Below are 11,177 nucleotides of genomic sequence, written 5' to 3' on the forward strand. Positions count from 1 at the left end.
TTGCCTGAAATTCAGACAGCAGTTTGTCAGCGACACGAACGTGGACCCGTTCAGCACCGTAACAATAGCGGCGGCGTGCAGTATAGTATTCCGTACAAACTTTCTGCCGGCTAAAACACTGGCTATCCCGTCCCCCGATGATTATCGACGGCAGTGTAAGAGTTTTTTCAAACGCTTCGATTCAATGGCTCGAGTGGGTGGCGGCCGTCAGAAACATTGACATTCAGCACGCGTTAAAAGGCGGAGAAAAGCGGGTCGGACCCTACTTTGTAGATGGTTATGCGCAGATTGCCGGTGAGCATTGGGTGTTTTCATACCACGGCTGCTTTTGGGCACGGCTGTGCGTCTTGCTTTGACCCTCAGGGCATTTCTCCTATCAGAGGGCTTCCCTACGAGGAGCTTCGCAATGCGACTGAGCAGAGATCCCGCACGCTGGAGACAGTTTACGGCGTGCACGTCGTGGTCATGTGGGAGCACGAATGGGTAAAATTAAAGGCTGAAGATGCGACAGTGCGCGCGTTCATTGAAAACCTAAACATTCCAGAACCTCTCTCACCGCGTCAGGCTCTGTTCGGGGGACGGACGTGCGCCGTGAAGCTTCGGTACACAGCGGCGTCTGGTGAGGTCAGGTGCGCTACGTTGACGTGACGTCCCTTTACCCGTACGTCAATTATACATGCGCCTACCCGCTTGGACACCCAAAAATAATCAGGCGAGAATTTCTAGATCCGCGTGAATATTTCGGCTTCATCAGAGCCGTGGTTCTTCCTCCGCGCGCTGCTGTTCTTCCCTGTTCTGCCCTTTAAATACCTCGCGCGGAAAGCTCGTCTTTACGCTCTGCCGGACCTGCGCGGAAATCAACAATCAGTCGAGCGCATGCGATCACAGCGAGGAGCAGAGGCGCTGACAGGTGTTGGGTTTCAGAAGAGTTTAAGAAAGCTCTGTACATGGGGTACAGAGTCTGCCTTATTACTGAAGTGTGGCATTTTGAGAGACGCGACGATTCCATCTTTCAGGGCTACATTCGCACCTTTCTTAAAAACAAGCAGGAAGCGTCCGTTATCCGACTGACGCGGCGGATCAGCGTCCCGTGAAGCATACATCTCGGATTATCAGACGCATCAAGGTATCCGCTAGACCCGGAGAAAAATCGAGGTTAATCCCGCAAAACGTCAGATAGCTAAAATCTCACTGAACTCCTTCTGGGGTAAATTTGCTCAAAGGAGCCATTGTGACTCGGCACACTGGTCACTGATGACGAGGAATTTTTCCACTAGTGTTCTCCGGCATGTACAACGTGGAATTATCTTTCCTTTCTGAGTGAAAAAACAGCCATGATTCAGTGGACATACCACGATCGCGTCATAACTCCTCCAGGTAAAACCAGCAACGTCTTCATCGCAGGCGTTTACCACCGCTTACGCGCGCCTGAAATTGTACAGTTATCTGCTGAGCAGCTGGGGAACAGGGTTCTGTACACAGACACTGACAGTTTAATCTATGTCGTAGGGAAACGGTGAGACGGGTCTAGAACTCGGACGTTTTCTAGGTGATTTGACGGATGAGCTGGACGGCGACAGCATACAGGAATTTGTTGCCGCCGGGCCTAAAAGTTATGCGTATCAGACCCGCGAACGCCAGAAAGTTGTCATGAAAGTTAAAGGGATTACGCAGACGCGCGATTTCGCGACGCACATAAACTTTGATAGTATCAAAGATTTAGTGGAGGCTTTCTAAACGACGCCGACAGCGCAGGGCACATCACCATCCCACAGCGCACGATTTGCCGTGATAAAACAAACTTCAAACTCAGAATCTTTCATATCAAAAAAAATTTAGGGCCGTGTATGATAAGAGAAGACTTTTTCCTGACGGTTCTACTCTGCCTTTTGGTTACTAAATAGGAAGAAAATGTCACACTTTTCAGCACCTGATGAAGCAGAGGCCTTTGAGTACAGACTCAAAACTCCATTTTCATGTTTGTTAACAGGTCCGAGTTCCTGCGGGAAATCCCATTTTGTAAATATTGTTTGAGAAACTGTGATCATGTCATGGATAAAGTGCCAAAAAATATTGTTTGGATTTACAGCTCTTTCCAGCCCATGTATGCTGAATTGCAGAAATTGAATAAAAACATCAAGTTTGTTCACGGTCTGCCAAATTCTTTTGACGAGGAGTTGTTTCCTTCTGATCAGACGCACTTGCTTATTCTGGATGATGTCATGTTCCAGGCCTCCGAACATCCTGAGGTGGTGAAAATTTTTACAGAGTACCGCCATCACCGAAACATGAGCGTTTTCATGCTAACTCAAAACCTTTTTCATAAGGGTAAACACAGCCGGGCCATTAGTTAAACACAAACTATATGGTGCTTTTTAAAAATCCTCGGATAAATTACAGCTGAAAATATAGCTCTGTGATGGGAAAACTTGATGAGCTAATATTTTCAGCTGTAATTTATCCCGAGGATTTTTAAAAAGCACCATATAGTTTGTGTTTAAACTAATGGCCCGGCTGTGTTTACCCTTATGAAAAAGGTTTTGAGTTAGCATGAAAACGCTCATGTTTCGGTGATGGCGGTACTCTGTAAAAATTTTCACCACCTCAGGATGTTCGGAGGCCTGGAACATGACATCATCCAGAATAAGCAAGTGCGTCTGATCAGAAGGAAACAACTCCTCGTCAAAAGAATTTGGCAGACCGTGAACAAACTTGATGTTTTTATTCAATTTCTGCAATTCAGCATACATGGGCTGGAAAGAGCTGTAAATCCAAACAATATTTTTTGGCACTTTATCCATGACATGATCACAGTTTCTCAAAACAATATTTACAAAATGGGATTTCCCGCAGGAACTCGGACCTGTTAACAAACATGAAAATGGAGTTTTGAGTCTGTACTCAAAGGCCTCTGCTTCATCAGGTGCTGAAAAGTGTGACATTTTCTTCCTATTTAGTAACCAAAAGGCAGAGTAGAACCGTCAGGAAAAAGTCTTCTCTTATCATACACGGCCCTAAATTTTTTTTGATATGAAAGATTCCTGAGTTTGAAGTTTGTTTTATCACGGCAAATCGTGCGCTGTGGGATGGTGATGTGCCCTGCGCTGTCGGCGTCGTTTAGAAAGCCCTCCACTAAATCTTTGATACTATCAAAGTTTATGTGCGTCGCGAAATCGCGCGTCTGCGTAATCCCTTTAACTTTCATGACAACTTTCTGGCGTTCGCGGGTCTGATACGCATAACTTTTAGGCCCGGCGGCAACAAATTCCTGTATGCTGTCGCCGTCCAGCTCATCCGTCAAATCACCTAGAAAACGTCCGAGTTCTAGACCCGTCTCACCGTTTCCCACGACATAGATTAAACTGTCAGTGTCTGTGTACAGAACCCTGTTCCCCAGCTGCTCCAGATAACTGTACAATTTCAGGCGCGCGTAAGCGGTGGTAAACGCTGCGATGAAGACGTTGCTGGTTTTACCTGGAGGAGTTATGACGCGATCGTGGTATGTCCACTGAATCATGGCTGTTTTTTCACTCAGAAAGGAAAGATATTCCACGTTGTACATGCCGGAGAACACATAGTGGAAAAATTCCTCGTCATCAGTGACCAGTGAGGTCCGAGTCAAATGGCTCCTTTGAGCAAATTTACCCCAGAAGGAGTTCAGTGAGATTTTAGCTATCTGACGTTTTGCGGGATTAACCTCGATTTTCTCAGGGTCTAGCCGGATACCTTGATGCGTCTGATAATCCGAGATGTATGCTTCACGGGACGCCTGATCCGCCGCGTCAGTCGGATAACCGGACGCTTCCTGCTTGTTTTTAAGAAAGGTGCGAATGTAGCCCTGAAAGATGGAATCGTCGCGTCTCTCAAAATGCCACACTTCAGTAATAAGGCAGACTCTGTACCCCATGTACAGAGCTTTCTTAAACTCTTCTGAAACCCAAACACCTGTCAGCGCCCTCTGCTCCTCGCTGTGATCGCATGCGCTCGACTGATTGTTGATTTCCGCGCAGGTCCGGCAGAGCGTAAAGACGAGCTTTCCGCGCGAGGTTTTAAAGGGCAGAACAGGGAAGAACAGAGCGCGCGGAGGAAGAACCACGGCTCTGATGAAGCCGAAATATTCACGCGGATCTAGAAATTCTCGCCTGATTATTTTTGGGTGTCCAAGCGGGTAGGCGCATGTATAATTGACGTACGGGTAAAGGGACGTCACGTCAACGTAGCGCACTGACTCACCAGACGCCGCTGTGTACCGAAGCTTCACGGCGCACGTCCGTCCCCCGAACAGAGCCTGACGCGGTGAGAGAGGTTCTGGAATGTTTAGGTTTTCAATGAACGCGCGCACTGTCGCATCTTCAGCCTTTAATTTTACCCATTCGTGCTCCCACATGACCACGACGTGCACGCCGTAAACTGTCTCCAGCGTGCGGGATCTCTGCTCAGTCGCATTGCGAAGCTCCTCGTAGGGAAGCCCTCTGATAGGAGAAATGCCCTGAGGGTCAAAGCAAGACGCACAGCCGTGCCAAAAGCAGCCGTGGTATGAAAACACCCAATGCTCACCGGCAATCTGCGCATAACCATCTACAAAGTAGGGTCCGACCCGCTTTTCTCCGCCTTTTAACGCGTGCTGAATGTCAATGTTTCTGACGGCCGCCACCCACTCGAGCCATTGAATCGAAGCGTTTGAAAAACTCTTACACTGCCGTCGATAATCATCGGGGGACGGGATAGCCAGTGTTTTAGCCGGCAGAAAGTTTGTACGGAATACTTTACTGCACGCCGCCGCTATTGTTACGGTGCTGAACGGGTCCACGTTCGTGTCGCTGACAAACTGCTGTCTGAATTTCAGGCATCCTTGTGCCAGAAGCTCGACGTCATTGCGACAGTAACGCAGAGCTTCAGCTTTAAAGTCAAAGGCCCCTTTACACGCATCCGTGTACCAGCTAAGAAACTCATCCTGTTCGCGCTGACACATGCCGTCCACGCCGTAATCAGACGCTTGTGGATACGTACCGATGTAATTTAGATGCTCCTCCGAGCTGAATTTGTGAGGAAACGTGCCTTTGCTACAATCATCGAAGCCCAGGGCTTTTGGCATTTGACTAAGTCGCATGGCGAGAAACGAGAGTGAGTCGATGTACCTCGTTCGGAAATCAGGTTCGCTAAAGCAGAGAACTTTTGCGCCTTGCATAATCAGCGAGGGCTTCAGGCCAAGCTCAAGCATCGCATTCAGCACCAAGTAACCGTCAAAGCCGCGGGAATTATGAGCTATAAAAGTAGATCCGCGGTACATCGGTCTCCTGAAATGCAAGATAAATTGCCGTGCGCAATCCAAACCGTAAGACTCCCATCGGACACCCTTCAACGTTTTGGTACAGACTAGAAATGGTACGTGCTGACCCTGTGCGTCTGTGAATGTTTCAAAATCGTAAAAAATCAGATTACTGTCCTGCCTCTTATCCTGGGTTAGCGGTTGAATGTAACACTGATGCACATCGAGGTCTGATTTGGCCGCTAATTTTTCGCCGCAGATGTTGCATTTTAATTTAGGGCAGGTGTGAGAAGCCTTCCCTTTGGCCACGCGGTATGTGGTGTGACATTTTTTGCAGCGTTTTATCAGCGAGCATATGCTATCAGCAGTTTGAGCAGAGGAGCAGGGTTTAGTTTGCTTATGCCGCACAAAACACGCATGTGAGCGACATACTCTGTTACAATCCGTACAAAATTCAGACGCCTCCTCTTCCTGAGTGCAGGAAGAAACGTTGCATACCGAGCAAAACCCTGGACAGGCGTGCGTGTATGAGTTTTTGTAAGATTTATAGCAAAAGTGGCAAATGTATTTACCCCCTATAAATCCTCCAATATTTTTAATCCCGTAATAGTGTTTCTGTGCGAGAAAAAAAAACAGCGGATTTGTTCGGTCCGGGAAATCTGTTTGAAATTTAGATAAGGGACGCTGGTCTTTTGTTCTGTAAAATATTATGATTTTACGCTGGACAATGTCCTCAAATCTACGAATGTCGCTGAAGTTGACGGGCGAATCAGCATTCAGACCTGCCCGAAGCTGCAGTTCTGTACCAAACGACGCAGCCTGCTGATCTGTGAAATGTGGGGAGATTAGAAAGGCTAAGTTTATCGCAAAGCACAGCTCATCCTGTCTATTGTTCACGACGTACAGATGACGTCTTTTTTTCTGAACAATTTCACAGTCTATTGTTTTTTCAAGTTTCCGTTTAGCACCGCCTGAAGGGTTTGTTATGATTTGCACAACAAGCTCTAGGCGAGAATCTGAAGCTACACTATCATTTGACTGTACCATACGGTCTAGCAAATCCCCGAATAAATCCATTATCTCTCCCTGGGATGGCTCAGTGACGGGTAATAATATATGATTCTGACTGTTCTGGCTCAGTATTTCTAGTTGGACCAGATCGCCGCGATGAATCTGAGGGTAAACTTCATCAACAAATTCCGCAATACCCGTCTGCACATCGATGTAAAACTGACAGAGGTCTGGAATGTCTCTGGCAGGCAGATTCAGTGTATGTCTAAATTCATGATTATTGAAGCGCTCGCGGGACAGCTGACGACCTGCTTCGAGCGAAGCAGCTTCTCCTGACCCACGTATACCTCCTCCAGACTGTACAGGTTCGTTCAACTGAAGAATGTCAGGGGAAGCTGCAGCTTCAGCAGCACCGCTCAGGTCTTCTCCCGCGATGAGACGGGTTTGTCCCCTGGATGGTGCTAAAGAGCTATCTTGTACGGGGAGTGAAATCTCTTCAACCTCAGTCCCAGGAAGACTTACGGGTTGTGTGTTAAAATTGTCATGCAAAGGCCGATGTAGGTTAAGAAGAGCGTGATCTATTAAATCAAAGTTGTTAAAATCAGTCGGTACAGGATCCGCGCTATTTTGAACGGGCTGATCGGCTTGAAACGGAATAGATGGGTTAGCGAACGCCGCTGGAATCTGATTGAGTGAATCTAACAATCTGTTTATCTCTTCCATGATAGTACAGGAGTAGAAAATGTCACACCTTTACAGCTTACCTTTGAAGCATGTTACCCAGCGTAGTTAAAACTTCAGACAGTGTACGGCTCAGATGCAGGAATGTCTCCAGCGTGTCTCCTCGGCGTTCGTAATTATCCCTCCTGCTGAGCGGATTCCGATATGTCAGAGACGTCCAACGTGGACGTCCGCGGTTACGCCGTCTTTCCGGCGCTACATTTCAAGACAAAACGAAAGATAGATGATATATAAAACTTCTGTTAATAAAACAATGATATGTTAATAAAATAAAATGCTACGTTACTAATGTTATTACAACGTAGTTTCTGAAAGCCGGGTCTCCTCCTTCCGGCAGGAAGAGCGCGCCTAGTTCCTGTGGAGAGAAGCCCAAAAAATAAGAGTTCGGATAAAACTTTATTTATTTATTTTTTTCTTCCTATGAGAAGATATCTTTTTTAAATTTATTTTTATTTTGTGGGGCTTACTTCGATTCGTGCCGATGCTGCCTGTCGGTGCAGAAGTCCTGATCTCCTCCGTTTGAACTTCTAACAATAAAATAATAATCATTAAAATTAATATTAATATTTTCATTTCTATTCAGATTCAAAGACTTACCTTGACCAACACTGGCAGCGCCGTGTGAAGCGGCGTCCGGTGTTTCTGAAAACGTATCAAGAAGACATATTTGTATATATTTCTAAATAATAATAATAATAATAATAATAATAATAATAATAATAAGAGTCCAAAAAAAAACTGACCTTGTTTTACATGGGACGCGTCGCGAGAAGCGTTGGTTTGCGTCTCTGGAGAAAAAAAAAAAAAAAAAAAGAGAGGAAAACATAATCTATTTTACTTCCAAAGGTGAAGTAAAAGACAGGATGCGTCGCCAAGAAGTGACGTAACATGCACGAGGTTGTTTGCAGAAGCTTATTGCAGCGGTGACTTTTGAAAAGAAATAATAAATAAATAATATTACCTATCGTGCATGTAGTAATGGCTTCCGATTGTTCACAATCAATCCGTGGAGCTGAGCCCTCATCTCCGGGAACCGGACCCTCGACGACCGGACGTCTGCGGAGCCTGTTGACGACTTGACGGATTGCCGGGATGCTAGCCTGTATGCCAGACCGGTCCGGGGCTGATCCAGACTCTTCAAGCTGAGGAATGGACCGGATCACGCCGGGACGTATATTGTCCTCTGGTTCCGGCAGCCGGGCCGCTGCTCTAAATAAATCTGGTGAGTAAAGCATTTGGAAAACAAATATTTTAAATCATGATATAATGACAGACGCTACGTTTTAAATAAGAAAAGAAAGACGTACCGTAATCTGTTTGCGTAAGCGTTATTCCCTCCCATTCATCAAAAAAATCTGGTAAAGGAAAAAAAGCAAATAATTTTAGTTAAAAAATAACTTTTAGAAAAAAGATGAATCGTTGATTTTAATACTCACCTGCCCCAAGATCGTTTCTCGATGGAGGCGAGTGGATCTGTGCGATCGTTATAATTTCTAAATACCGGATAAATTAAAGTTAATCAGTAAGTCTGATAAATGAAAAGCCTAGACATGAAGAAGTTTTTTTCCCTACCCCGTGACATGGTTGCGTTGTGAGGTTGTCTCTCGGAACGAGGTGATTTTTAGAAGTGACTAAAGGACTGGTTTTATATTTCTTTTGGAAACGTACATCGATAATTTGTTTCTCTGTTTTTTTTCAGATAAGAAGCAACCGTTGTTGACAGGTTTCTTGACCGTTACGGGGTCATTAAGCAATAAAAACTCATTTTTGACACAGAGAATGTTTTGTTTGTATTATCTCAGCTAACAGCTTGCTGACACTTCTCTGTAAGTTATGTATGTTTACCACACGTTTCTGTTAAATATATGAGCATCCATAGGTTAAAAAACCCTTTCTCTTAAACATGGACCAGGTGTCTGATTTTTAAAACTTTTTTCCCGGCTACGGGGGGTCATTAAGCAATAAAAGCTTACTTTGAGACAGAAAGAATGTTTTGTTTGTATTATCTCAGCTAACAGCTTGCTGACACTTCTCTGTAAGTTATGTATGTTTACCACACGTTTCTGTTAAATATATGAGCATCCATAGGTTAAAAACCCTTTCTCTTAAACATCACATTTTTTTCTTCCGGCTACGGGGGGTCATTAAGCAATAAAAGCTTACTTGGCGAGAGAGAGAATGTTTTGTTTGTATTATTTCAGCTAACAGCTTGCTGACGCTTCTCTGTAAGTTATGTATGTTTACCACACGTGTCTGTTAAATATATGAGCATCCATAGTTTAAAAACCCCTTTCTCTTAAAGAAGGACCAGGTGTCTGATTTTTAAAACTTTTTCCCAGCTAGAGGGTCATTAATCAATAAAAGCTTACTTTGAGACAGAAAGAATGTTCTGTTTGTATTATCTCAGCTAACAACTTGTTGCCACTTCTCTGCAAGTTAACCCAAGTGTTAGAGGATTTAAACAGGGACAGTTAAAGGAACTTTTTTTCTCTTCCTTCAGTAAAAAACAGACTCAAAACGCATGAGCAGCAGATAGACGCGTGTAGAAAAAAGGTACTCGTTTTATCAGTTAAAACTCTACAAATATCATAATAAGTTAGCTTTTTTTTTTGCTCTTCTTTCAGACCAACAAGAGAACACATGTCCCACCACCGAGGGGAAAAAGGATTTTGCAGACTGAAGGAGCAAAAACAACGTTTTTTCTTTTCCCATCCATTTATTAGCACTTTTTTTTTTTTTGCTAACACTTCTATTTTTTTACTTCTCTTTTTGCATTTATCATAATAGTTTAATTCTTCTTCTTTTTTTCCAATAGTTTATCAACGCGAAAGTCACTGAAAACACACCAACAGAGGGTCGTAAAAAGCCTGCTGCAGACAAGAGGGGGTGCTTGCCACACGGGCCAGTAGAAGAGCGGGGGTGTAAATACAAACAGACTCAGAGAGGATTTTTGCAGCCAGCAAAAAAACTTTTTTTCACTCTTCCCACCCTGTAAACTCTGTTTATACTACTTTTTGCATTTCCCATGATAAGTTTGCTCTTTTCCAGTAGACCCAAAAGACTCAAAGGCGAAAAACCACGTCTCATCGCTGAAGAAATACTGATTGCATCAGAGTGACACGCATATGGAGAAGGTAAGGGATTTTTTTTGTTTTTTCCCCAAAACTTTCTTTACCTTATTTTATTACTCTTTCTCTTAGACGTTTTTTTAATTTTCTTCTTTTTTTTTTTTTTCCCTTCCCCCCCGGACCCCTCTTTATACCTCTAGACTCGTTCGGACATGCCCCTAACATGTCCAGGCACACCGCCCAGGCATGACGTACGTCCAGAAGACATGTCCGGGCATGTCCAGGCACACCGTCCAGGCATGCCGTACGTCCAGAAGACATGTCCGCCCAGGTATGACGTACGGACATACGTCATTTCCGGACATCACGTGGTCTAGGGACCGCCGCCGGATGACCTCACTTCCAGACATCACGTGGTCCAGGGACCGCCCACGGATGACGTCACTTTTAGAGCCACGCCTGGGAGGAGGGAGATGACGTACGGACATACGTCACTTCCGGACATCACGTGGTCCAGGGAACGCCCCTCACCCAAGTTACGCCCACTTATGACGTGGCACACGCTGATTGGGTCACAGAGGGGGAGGGACTTCCGGTTCATTAAGATACGCCTACTTATGACGTGGCACACGCTGATTGGATCACTGAGGGGGAGGGACTTCCGGTTCATTAAGATACGCCCACTTGTGACGTGGCAGCTTCTCATTGGATCATAAAGGGGAGGGGCTTCCGGATCGTTAAGCCACGCCCACTTGTGACGTGGCAGCTTCTCATTGGATCACAAAGGGGAGGGGCTTCCGGATCGTTAAGCCACGCCCACTTGTGACGTGGCAGCTTCTCATTGGATGACAGGGGGTCATAAATCATTTTTGACATAAAGTGGGTCCCTTCTTTATTCTCACCATCGAGAAGCTTTGTGTTAGGTGCTGGATGAGAACGTGCTCCTTGTACACCCCTATACACTTGTGTCATGGTGCACGCTGACAAAGCAGTCTGCTGCTCATTATGCAAAAAAAAAAACAAAAAAAAAAAACAATTGCTGAGGTGAATTTCTGTTTTCTCCAATCACAAGACAGAATTGAAAAAAT

General features: G+C 45.1%; 1 long non-coding RNA gene across 1 annotated transcript; it reads left to right on the forward strand.

The window, feature by feature from the left end:
- The first annotated feature begins 7,864 nt into the window (after positions 1-7,864).
- On the forward strand, positions 7,865-10,976 carry LOC306756728. The gene is made up of 3 exons (XR_013771332.1): positions 7,865-8,243; positions 9,646-10,155; positions 10,290-10,976. It is a non-coding gene; the product is annotated as an uncharacterized lncRNA (long non-coding RNA).
- The last annotated feature ends 201 nt before the right edge of the window (positions 10,977-11,177 follow it).

The sequence above is a fragment of the Telmatherina bonti genome (genome assembly GCF_933228915.1).
Source record: "Telmatherina bonti genome assembly, chromosome: 1".
Lineage (NCBI taxonomy): Eukaryota > Metazoa > Chordata > Actinopteri > Atheriniformes > Telmatherinidae > Telmatherina > Telmatherina bonti.